The sequence below is a fragment of the Primulina tabacum genome, chromosome 17 (assembly GCF_025594145.1).
Source record: "Primulina tabacum isolate GXHZ01 chromosome 17, ASM2559414v2, whole genome shotgun sequence".
NCBI lineage: Eukaryota > Viridiplantae > Streptophyta > Magnoliopsida > Lamiales > Gesneriaceae > Primulina > Primulina tabacum.
In genome coordinates, this window is record NC_134566.1 from 15,095,213 (window position 1) to 15,108,000 (window position 12,788).

Here is a 12,788-nt window from a genome sequence, read left to right on the forward strand (position 1 = left end):
CTTGGGCCGGAGATCATGTCCCGGGACTTGGGAATGGTCGAGGTGTGGTGCCCCGAGCCAGGGTGTAGTGCCCTGGGCTTTTTAAGAACCAAGGTCATAGCAGCTCCCGAGATATGATAACAAACGCAATACTCTGAGAAAATATATTTTTTATTGATTTCTTCCATCAAACAATTACATCTATTATGCATAATACTTCTTTAAGTTAAACACATTCCAAGGCCTTTTGAGGGGACGTCCCTGCGCATCTTGTAAATAAAAGGATCCCGAGTTGACTCTCCGAGTGATTTTGTAAGGTCCTTCCCATCGGGCTTCCAGCTTCCCAACTTCCCCAGCAGGGTTGACTTTTTTCATGACTAAATCCCCAACTTGGAAGTCTCGAATGCGGACCTTCTTGTTATATGATTTCATCACCCGACTTCTGTATGCCTCCATTCGAATAAATGCCCTGTTCCTTTTTTCTTCTATTAAGTCCAATTCCATGGCCCTGCTCTGGTCATTGTCCTCCGGGTAAGATTCTATCCGGGAAGAAGTCTGCCCGATCTCTACTGGAAGAACTGCTTCAGAACCATATACCAAACTGAAGGGAGTTTCTTGAGTAGGTGCCCGGGGAGTAGTTCTGTAAGCCCATATAACACTAGGTAACTCCTCCACCCAATTCTTTCCTTTACCTTGAAGTCTTGCTTTTAATGCTTGCACAATGACTCTATTGACAACTTCTGTTTGACCGTTGGCTTGAGGATATGCAACAGAGATAAAAGATTGAGTAATTTTCATTTTCTGGCACCATGACGTAATTCCTTTGCCTTGAAATTGTCTTCCATTGTCCGAGATTATTCTCCTGGGCACACCGAACCGACACACAATGTTCTTCCACAAGAATTTCAATACTTCCTGCTCGGTGATCTTTGCTAAAGGCTCAGCTTCAACCCACTTGGAAAAGTAGTCAACAGCTACTAGTAAGAATTTTTTCTGAGCCTGGGCAACCGGAAAAGGACCCACAATATCCATGCCCCATTGATCAAAAGGGCAGGATGCCCAAATAGGCTTCATGAGAGTGGCCGGGCTGTAGCTGAAATTCGAATGATGCTGACAGCCCTCACAAATCTGGACCAAACGAGCAGAATCTTGTCTTAAGGTGGGCCACCAGAATCCAGCAAGCATTGTTTTTCGAGTTAAAGACATTCCTTCGAGGTGCTCGGCACAACACCCCTCATGAATCTCTCGGAGAACATAATCCACCTTTTTTCATTTAAACACTTCAAAAGTGGTCCTTGGAATGATCTTCTGTACAAAATTTTATTTAAGAGAACAAACCTGGGAGCTTGTCTTTTGATCTTCTGAGCTCGGGCTTTATCCTCAGGGAGCTCATGGTTCATAATGTACGCGATCAGCGGTGTCATCCATGAATCTTCAGGCATGGGTGATGCTTCTTCCTCCGTAGAGAGAACCAGCCGAGTAATATGCAGCACCTCCCGGGTATTAACTTCTGATAAAGAAGCAGCCATTTTAGCCAAAGTGTCTGCCTCACTGTTTTCTTCTCGGGGTATTTGTTCAATACTTCCATGAAGCTTTCTGCTTGGGCTCGAATGAGCTGTAAATATTTAAGCATCCTGTCATCCTTAGCCTCATAAATGCCCTTTATTTGTTGAGTGATGATCTGTGAATCAGAATATAGAATAATCCGAGAAGCTCCAACTTCCCGGGCAGCTCGAATACCTGCTAGAACAGCCTCATACTCAGCTTCATTGTAGGTTATCCGGGAATCAATTTTTAATGCTAATTTGACATTTTCTCCCAGGGGAGACACTAACACCACCCCTACTCCTCACCCCACCAGGCTAGATGCCCCATCCACTGATACTTTCCATACCTCCTCCTCGCTGGGCTGGATCATTTCAGATAAGAAATCTGACAAAGCCTGCGCTTTAATGGCCACTCGGGGCTTGTACTCGATGTCATATTCACCCAACTCTACTGTCCATTTTATCATTCGCCCGGATACTTCAGAGTGAGTCATGATCCTACCTAGAGGACTATTCGTAAGAACAATAACCTGATGTGACAGAAAGTAAGGTCTTAGCTTCCGGGTGGTCATGACCAGGGCCAAAGCAATTTTCTCCACTTCGCTATACCGGAGCTCGGGCCCCCTCAGAGCATGGCTGACATAATAGACAGGTTTTTGATCAGTTCCTTCCTCTTTTATTAGAACAGAGCTGACAGCATACTCTGTAGTGGACAGGTAGACATATAATTTTTCTCCAGGTTCTGGTTTCACCAACACCGGGAGCCCGGCAAGATGAATTTTCAAGTCCTGGAAGGCCTGTTCACATTTCTCATCCCATCCGAATTGCTGGGCCTTCCTTAAGACTTGAAAAAAAGGATAACTCCGGTGTGCTGATCGGGAAATAAATCTGGAAAGGGAAGCAATTCTCCCAGTTAGCTTTTGTACCTCCTTGACAGATCGGGGAGATGGCATACTTAGCACAGATTTGACTTTCTCTTGATTCACCTCGATCCCTCGGTCTGTCACAATGAATCCCAAGAATTTGCCACTCTTCACGCAAAAAATACACTTGGCAGGATTAAGCTTGATTCCATAATGCATGAGAGTCGCAAAAGTTTCTTCTAGATCACTAATAAAGCTGGCACCCTCCCGAGATTTGGATAGAATATCATCCACATAGACTTCCACATTCCGTCCCAGCTGCTTCTCAAAGACTTTATCCATCAGACGCTGGTAAGTAGCCCTGCATTCTTCAACCCGAAAGGCATTACAATATAACAAAATATACCTCCCGAGGTGATGAAGCTGGCTTTGTCTTGATCTTTTTTAGCCAGGGGGATTTGATGGTACCCCTGGTATGCGTCCATGAAACTTAGCAATTCATAGCCCGAGGTGGAATCCACCAGCTGATCAATCCTGGGCAGAGGATAATGATCTTTGGGGCACGCCTTGTTGAGATCGCGGAAGTCTACACACATGCGCCACCTCCCGGTAGATTTGGGTACCAAGACCACATTCGAAAGCCATGTGGGGAATTGAATTTCCCGAATGTGGTCAGCTTTCAGAAGCTCCTTAATTTGCGCATCAATCACTTTGTCCTTTTCAGGGCCAAAGTGCCTCTTTTTTTGTTTTACTGGGTGAGATCCCGGGAGGATGTTCAATTGATGTTCTGCTATCAAGGGAGAAATCCCTGTCAACTCCTGTTGGGACCAAGCAAACACACAAATATTAGTTTTTAAACAATCAATCAGACTTACCCGAGTGGATATACTGAGATCTCGGGCCACCCGGATTTGCTGGCCTGGTCCGATTTCTATTACTTCTTTTTCTTCTTCTGCCACAAAATGCACCTCTTCTCTTCCCATAGTTCTTTCCCCGTCCACCCTTGCCTTCTTCCCTTCCTTCCTTGTTCTACTCTGATCAGCCCGGACTGCCTCCACATAGCATTTTCGAGAGGATGGTTGATCTTCTCGGACTTCTCCCACCCGAGCTCCTACTGAAAATTTTATCTTTTGGTGGTATGTGGATGCTACGGCTCTCAATTCGTTCATAGCCGGTCTCCCCAAAATGATATTATATGATGACGGGGAATCCAATATGGTGAATGAAGTCATCACCGTCCTCTTAAGATCCTGAGAACCCAAGGTTAATGGCAACATGATCTCCCCTTCCGGGTAAACCATATGGCCAGCAAAACCAAAGAGGGCAGTCTCCACAGCCTCTAGGTAGTAGCCTTGCAAATCCATTTGTACAAAGGCATCTTTAAAAATTACATTTACAGAGCTGCCTGAGTCCACAAAGACCCGTAGAATATCATAATTCGCCACTCGGGCTTGGATCACCAGGGCGTCGTTGTGGGGCAGATTCACCCCTCTCAAATCTTCCGGGCCAAAACTAATGATCGCCTCATTTCTTCTTGCTACCTCTACCTCCAAACATTCCCTCCTGCTTCTCCCCTTCCTTGCCCGGTTAGAGTCTCCATCAATAGAGCCTCATAATATCATTTTGATCATTCCTGTGGCAGGGGGCGAATTCTTTTTTCTCTCGGGCTCAGACTCCCTTCTTCTACTGGGCTCAATCCTCGGGATATTCCTCACACTTCCTCCTCGGGCGCTGGATCCTGGTGGCCGAGATGTCCAAGGTGGCACTCTCGGCCTCTGGCTATTGTTACTAGGTCCCGGGATGGTGGGTGAGACATAATTCCCCTTTAGTGCCTTGCAGTTTTCAGTGTTATGGTGGCATACTTTGTGAAAAGAGCAAAATCCACTCTTTTCTGGCCGGGATAACTGATGATCCGGGGCCAAATCTCTGCTGCACTCCTGCACTTCCCTCTCCCGAGCAATTTTCAGAGGCACGTGGTGAGAAAAGTGCCCTGTATTGCCTCTTTTCTGTCCCCTCTCCTTGGGCTTAGACATCCGGTCTCCTTTTTCCTTTCTCACAGCCTCCCTCTTCTGTTTCTGGGCCTCCTCCATATTGATATATTTTTCTGCTCGCGACAATAGATCCTCGAAATCTCCCGGCACCTTCTTAGTCAGTGACTTGAAGAACTCACCCTCTCTCAAACCCTGGGTGAATGCAGTAGTCTTTGTTTCAGTGACGCAAGTAGGGACGTCTAGGGCCACTCTGTTGAATCTTCTGATATAGGCCCTTAAACTCTCTTCTGGGTTCTGCTTAACTTCAAAAAGACTAAAAGCAGTCTTTTTGTACTTTTTACGTGTAAAAACACCTTCTGGAAATCTCCAAAGGAACTGATACTTTGGGAAGTCAAGCCTTCGAACCACCTCTGAGCTGAATCCACCAGTGTTGTTAGGAACACCTTGCACTTGATTCTATCAGTGTAACAGTGCAACATGGCCATATTTTCAAACCTGGCCAGGTGTTCCTCCGGGTCTGCATTGCCATCATAGTCTTTCACCTTCGCAGATTTGAAATTCCCAGGAAGAGGCTCCCGGACGATGATATCAGAAAACGGGCATCCTCTCGGGACTGCCCGGGCAACGCTCCGTCTTTCCAACTGTCCTTCCAAGACCTTCATCTTCTGCCTTAATTCCAACAATTCCTCTGCCACGGTAGGAGATTTGGACCCAGCGCTGGATCCCTCGTCTTCTCCTACCATCTCGTTATCCCTCCTTCCCTGCCCCTGCTCCGGCTCCTGCTCAAATCCCTGATCACGTCCCTTTTTATCACCGGGTGATGTGACAGGGTGAGAGACCTCCTTCCTGGCCATAGCTAGCACAACGGCATCGGCCATCATTTTCTTTAACTCTTCAGGGGTCAGGGTAATGAGGTTTGTTCCAATGTTATTAACATCAGCTTGTCTTGAAGTTTGTCCCCCATCACCCTGGGCGTGAGAATTACCCTGGTTGGTTCTTCTCGTACGAGCCATATCAACGTCTCGAACTCAGTGATTTCCCACAGACGGCGCCAATGATGTGATCTCGTTAAAATGGGTGAGCCGGGTACGGGGCTCCAACGGACCAAATCAATAATTTATAATGTTTGGGAATTTGAGTGAAGATAATGGCTTGGATCAACACCCGCAAACAAGAAAGTAACTCGTGAATGGGCACCGGAGGGATGTCCGACGTGGCCACTCCGATGCTTAAGTCAGCAGATTTTTAGATGAACACAAGCAATATTTGAGGGGAAATATGTAAGTGATTTTAGTTCAAAAATCTCAGAATCATTAAATGACTTTAATAACTGCTATTTATAGTGGAAGAATGGGTAGTTACCTCGATTATCACACCACCTACTAAGTCGGTTTATCATACTAGCTTCTGATGACTTCTCGGACACTCCAAACTCAAGTGGTTCTGACGGATTAGACTGCCTGTATCGATCACACTCGAGTGTGGTGCAATTCTCGAGGTGGCCTGGGTAGTTGGTTACCTGGGTACCTATATGAGAAACCGGGTGGAGAAAAAGTACCCGGGCAGTTGGCTTCTGATCCGGGCTATTCAACCGATAACCCGGGTCATCATTAACCCGGAAATGGGTCACCATTAACCCGGACCTTTACAGGGGTATCAAGGGAGATGTACCGTGTGCTTGAGTTGCAAATGGAAATTTTTAAAGATTTTGATGACGTGACAAGGTAATGACTGAAAGTGTTTATGAGCACGTGGATGTCGGTTTCGGATCAGGGTGCCTCACCAAAGTTGATTCATTCTGGAGAATTAGCCAGGAATTATAAAAATCCATTTTTGTAGAGTTAAGCTAGAAATTAGATTCATTCCGGAGAATTAAACCAGAAAATATGAAAATCTATTTTGGGGAGTTGAACCAGAAGATTTACGACTTTGACGGAAAAATGTGATGATCCATTCAGGGAAGTTGAGCCAGAATATTAATGACCTTGCAAAAAAAGTAATGAGCCATATTTTGCTGAAGAATTTGAAGATTTGAGGAAAATGTTAATTGTTTTTGTTTAGAGAAAAAATTTATTTTTATATGATGAGATATGACGTCTGTTTAATGCATAGATTTAATTGATGCAGGTGATGAAGACCGAGGAGGAGCTAGCTGGCGAGGAATGGCGGGTTGGGACTGAGGAGGAATTAACGCTTATCCCAGCCTTGACGATTTTCGCAATAACTTTTAGTTTCTTATTTATTTAATCTAGTTGATGAAATTTTAATATTGAACCATTATCTTAAAGATTGTCATTGTCGCCATGTTGATGTTAGATTTTCGTCTTACGTAGTTCACGACAGTTGCATAACATAGTTAATGATTGATACATTTTGTTTTAATAGCACGATGTGTCTGACCATATATAAGTTTAAAGAGAGTATAAGGCAACATGTCCACACCTTGTGCTTAGTGCAAGACTGATATTTTTGAAAGAAAAGGGCCACCCAATGGCGTGCCAATACCTTTTGCTTAGTGGAAGGCTAAATTTTTTGAAAGAAAGCCTCATAGTGGCGTGCCCGTCCATATCTTGTGCATAGTGCATGGCTGAAATTTTTTTTGAAGGAAAGGATATGCACAGAGGCGTGCCTACACCTTAACTTACGCGATGACCTGGAATTTTTGTAAAAAAAAAAAAATCTGCATTTCATACTTTTAATGAAACTTTAGACGTCATTCCTGAATCAAGTTTTAGGACGTCACACCATATGTTCAATGAAGCTCAATTCTCCCAAAATCCAAATGAAGTATCTCTTTTCATTTTTTAAAAAACATCTTCTAAATTTAAAAAAGGGAAGAAAGTCGTTACTGTGATTGATGAGAGTGAATTCATCACTAGGAGACATTGGAGGAAGGACGAAGACGAAATCTTGCTAAGGCATGATGCAACGCTTTCACCAATCCGACACTTGACAATGACAGAAGCAACTATAATTTCCGGGGATTGGTTGAAAAAGAATATAACTACGAGTTTTCACGGGGATGAAATATTCACACAAGGGACAACGATCGCAAACATGTCGAATGTTTCAAAAAGAGTTTCTAAAACAAACTAAGCGAACTAGAAACCCTCAACCAAAGTAGATCGTAATTTGAGATGAAAGTGATCTTAATATTTCAACACAATATTTTATTTTAACTAAAATTTAACAAATTCCTAAATACATTTTTTTAGTATGTTCTGTTGGATGACTTGGTCAATAATAGTGGGTCTTCCTTGGACTTGTTCTACAAGCACTTTCGTGCATTTAGCTGGTCTGTTTCATTTTAATAATAATAGAGTAGCTTAGTCCTAATTTTTAGGAGTAAGTTTGCACGTTCACATATTTTTAGTTAGTGATAATCTGTTGCTATTTTTTTGGTGATGCACGTTGTAATATTTACCTATTTAAGCAAGTTTACTCAATGAATAAAGATGACAAGAAAAAGACTTTATCTTCCAATATATTATTTTGTCCTCCTCTGTGTCCTTTGCAAATTTTACATCATGTTCAAGCTCAAACAATGTTCGAACAAGATTCCGGAAGCTCATGGTACGACGAGAAAGTTTTGTCAGTTTCGAGGGATCAACCATAATGGAGGACATGATCGTTTGAAAAATTCGAAAGAGTTCCAAAAAATGTGGCCAAAAAGCTGAAGAATATTAGTGGCGAATCATCTCCATATCTTTTCTTCACACCAACTGATACACCCACCGTCAATGAAAAAGATGGCATGCATGATGCGATTAAAACTATTAGACCAATGGAAAGAAAGGCATTCAAAGCCAGCATGAAAGGAGCTTACTCAAAAACAAAAATGCAAGATGATATGACAAAATATTATGATATTGAGGATGCGAAGATGACTAAAACAAGACACCATTATGCAAAAGTTGAGGAAAGAATGACAACGAAGAACGAAATAGAAAATATGAGACAAGAAATGAAGGAGAGAAAACAAACAATGAGGAGTAAAAAATGTGAAATAAGGGAGATTGAGCATAAAAATCAGATCATGAATAAATATATTAACGATCCAAACATGAATGATATGCAACATATGTATTTTACGAAGATGCAACAAGCAATTCTTCGTGAAAGATTTGGACAATAATTTATTAAGTTCGAATATAATTTGCTTTAATTATTTGTAATTTGTTATTTTTTTAAAAAAGTACTTATTTTGTGTATTTTTTTGTAAGTTTTTATATTTTAAATTATGTGAAATTTTAATTTGTTTTTAATTACTTATTTTTTAATATATAAAAAATTAATATTTTAACATTATCTCTACGACATCATTTCATCTTGGATGAACTATGAGATGAAGTTATGACGTTGACATCATTAAGAGATAAGTTATCGACATCGTCTCACCAATATCTCCTAACCATTCTAACCATTGAACATGCTCATATGATTTATCCTGTAGAAACCTACAACGTTTTCACAAGAAAATATATAAATATTTCAAAACAATAACAAAGATCTACAATGTTAAAATTGAAAAGAGAATCTTACTTAATATTTTCCACCGTCATAAGTATGCTGATCATCACTGTGAGAACCCGAACTTCCAGCAGTAGCTAACATTTTGCAGAAGCTAGCAATATTCAGCATCAATGCAAAAATTTCAGTAGCAGAAGAGTTCAGTAGCGCGAGATTCCAGCAGACAGTTACTGATTCGGCTTATGACTTGTAACTGAAACATTTAACATGGAATAAGCTAAGAGAGTGCCTTTTTCGAGCAGAAAAATCCAATAGCGAGAATAAGCAGATTCCAGACTTCAACCGAAACTTTCTAGTAAATTACAGTAAGTTGACTTATGTATAAATATCTTGAAACCAGTTTGATAATTTCTGTCTTGAAGTAAAGTATATGTATTTTTGATTTCTAATATCTGATTTTTGAAGCACTGAAACCTAGTGAACTAATGGTAGAAATATATTGAAATGTCTGCTTATTCGTTTTCTTAAACGTGCTAATTTTTTTTTCTTTTTTCAAACCTCACATAGCATTCGGTCGAACCATAAAATATTTTTAACATCATTTTAAAATAAATCAACCAACTATTTTATCAACCCAAAAATATTATTTGAAAAGTATAGCTCATACTATAACCTCTCAAAAATCACTCATAATTAAATAAAAGTCATAAAATATCTTTAACATAACTTAAAATCGTAAATCATAACTAGTGCGAAAAATTAGCGTCGGTCCTCGGGTTATGTGCACCTTCAGACCAGCAAAGTACACCATCAAGACCTCCATCAAACTCACTTGCATCCATCACACCTAGTGAGTCTAAAGACTCAACACACCATATCCTTGATAACAAGTAATATATATACAGATCACTTACAACAGTGAAAAATACTCGTACTTAAAATATCGTTTTCATGAAGATGCATAAACTTTATACAATAATATTTTCGTAAACATTTTCATGATGCATGAACTTTAAACAAAAACATTTTCATAATGATGCATCAACTTTAAACATAGACATTTTCATAAACTCTTTCTTAAACCTTTTCATATTATCCTGAACATATTCATATGAACATGCATAGCATAAACCTCAACATTTTCCTTTTCATTATTTCATAACATGTATCCTTTCATCATGATCATAAACATTTTCTTTTATTTTATTGAATTCAGATCGTTTATTGTGACTTTCCTCAAACCTCAAAAAGTCGATGGATCCATCACATGAAACCGCAGTACTAGGCGGCGAGGGACACCAGCAACACTCTCACCGGTCAACTGGGCCCTGGCCTATCCTTATCGAATGGAAATACGATCGCCAGGGCTCCCTCTAGGGCCTTTTCCCATAAATAGGCTCCCTCTGGGGCCTTCTCCTCTCACGATATTCTCATTCTTACCTCAAACCTCATAACCTCAATAGTCACAATTACTGAATTTTCATTCAACGTTTTCCATTCTCATTACTTTATAAAATCACTCATTTAATATTGTTTCCTTTTAAAACAAGCATGCAACATTTCTTTTAACGTTATCGTTTCCTCATAAAAATCCATAAACATTTTAAAAGAAACTTTTTAACATATAAAATCCATAAATCTTTTAAATAAACATTTCAACATTATAAACATGTCAAATCTGCATTTAAATCATAAACATTTAAAATAAACATTTTAACATATTAAATCATAACCTTTTAAAATAACATTTTGATATAATAAATCGTAAACATTTAAAATGTCAATTTGGCATAATAAATCATAACCATTTAAAATCAATGTCATAAAAATTCATAAACATGTGAAATAATCATATTACCATATAAAACAGCATTCAGGACACTGCCATGACGTTTACTAATTTCTAGGTGTAAAATGACCGTTTTACCCCTAAACGTAAAATTTCACGTATTTGACTTTTTCTTAATTCCATTGACTCTAACGTGTCCCAAATAATTATTTAAGCTTACATTAATTTTTCCATAATTTTATTTAGCTTAAATCGAGGACTTTTAATTAATTCTTTAAATAAAACATATTACTGCGTTTTAATCCCGAATTAAACCAAACATTAATATAAAATTTTCAAATTAAAAACTTAGACTTATAATAATCATTTAAGCTTAAATATAATTTTTTCATAATTTTATAAAATTTAAACTAGGCGTTTCAAATAATTCATTAATTAACGTTCCGTGAGGCGATTAAATCCCGAATAAATCCAAAACTCAATATTTTGATCCCAAATTTTAAACATAGAAAGTCATGAGCCACACCCGTGGACCCATGAATTCAATTTTAGCCTTTTAATTTTCGAAATAGACACCTTATCGAACACACCGAGCCATCTCCTAACTTACTCGAGCCACCTCGAGCCAAAACCTAGCCAACCCATCTAGGGACCCTACTGACCAATCCCAACCCGGAAAACCAGCCCTGGCCCGCTCAAAACTTCCAATAAGTCGACCTAAAATTCTGCACGTGTGTGTGTTTGTAGTGTCCTTGTTGCATTGGGACTCCTAGCCGCCTAGGACTCTACCAGCCCTTAACCACCGACCACCCATGACCCTAACCTTCCCTGGACCACGCCCAGACCATACTCAGACCAACCCAAGCCTCTGGACGTGAGCAGTAAACCACTGAACCAGTGGCAGCATCCTCGCGCGTACATGCTTATCCATGCTTCATCATGTTCCTACTCGACCAGCAACCAACCAGGCCACATCAGCCCTTTCCCAGACCCTTTTGCACTCACCTAGGACCATAAGGACGCACCCTAGCCCAGCCCTTGACCCCCAGGCCGAGCCCCCAACTCCTGCACCAGCACTAAAGCTGCGCCCTTCCTCAGCAGCTCTCGGGTAGGAGTCCTTGTTGGCAAGGACTCCTCCCAAGCCCCTTAGCTCGAGTACTAGAATGGATAGGACTCTTCCCTTGACTCCCCCATGACCTTGGCTAGCCCCTGGAACCAGCCAACGCCCAGCCGAGCCATCATGGACCAAGACAAAACCCCTTTTTTCCCATGACAGCAACATGTTTCTCCAGATTTTTGTTTCGTGATTTCCAGTGTGTGTATTGTTTTTGGTTCAGTTTTGTGACCTTAAAACTTGAGTAAATTCATGCTTGATCAAGTCCTAATCATGGCAGCCCTTTTTCAACACACAAAACATGATTTTTGGAATAAAAAACACAAGTTTAAAACACCTAGGCATGTAGTTATGAAAATTCAACTTGTGTGCTATGTTTTTCCTTAAAAATTATTCATAAACAATTACTATGGTGTGATGATGAGCAAAAGGAGAATATGGCGTGCCTTTGCGTTTTAAACGCACGATTATTCGTTGACGATTGGCAAAGAACGGAGCAAGACCTTGGCTTTGAACTTTCCTTTGAGCTTCGAAATTTCTTCTACCAAATTGTGATGAGTTTGTGCCGTGGATAAGGTGAGAGAATTGTGAAAGTGGCGTGGGAAATTTTGTGTAGGGTTTGGGTGATTTAACATATATTATATACTAATTAAACCACTAAATAAGGCTTAGGTCTAATAAGCTAACCATTTAGGCCCATTAGTCTCAATTAGGATTTAATTAAAATATTAAAATGGTTTTGGTAAAAATAAGTTTGAAAATAAGTTTGTGAATTTATTAGCCGGGTTGTCAAAAAGTTCGTATTTTTGTTGAAAATCCAACACCGATAAAAATTACGTCCCGGCGTATAAATTCACCTCAAAACTTCTTATTTTCAAAAATATAAAAAGCATCACCCATATTTTAAAATAATTAAAAACAATGATTTAATAAAAATATTTTCTATTTTTCAGCCCTCGATCTCCGTTCCTCGATTGCAACTCGAATATCCTTTAAAAAATACATTTTAATGCAACCATGTAGAAAAATATATTT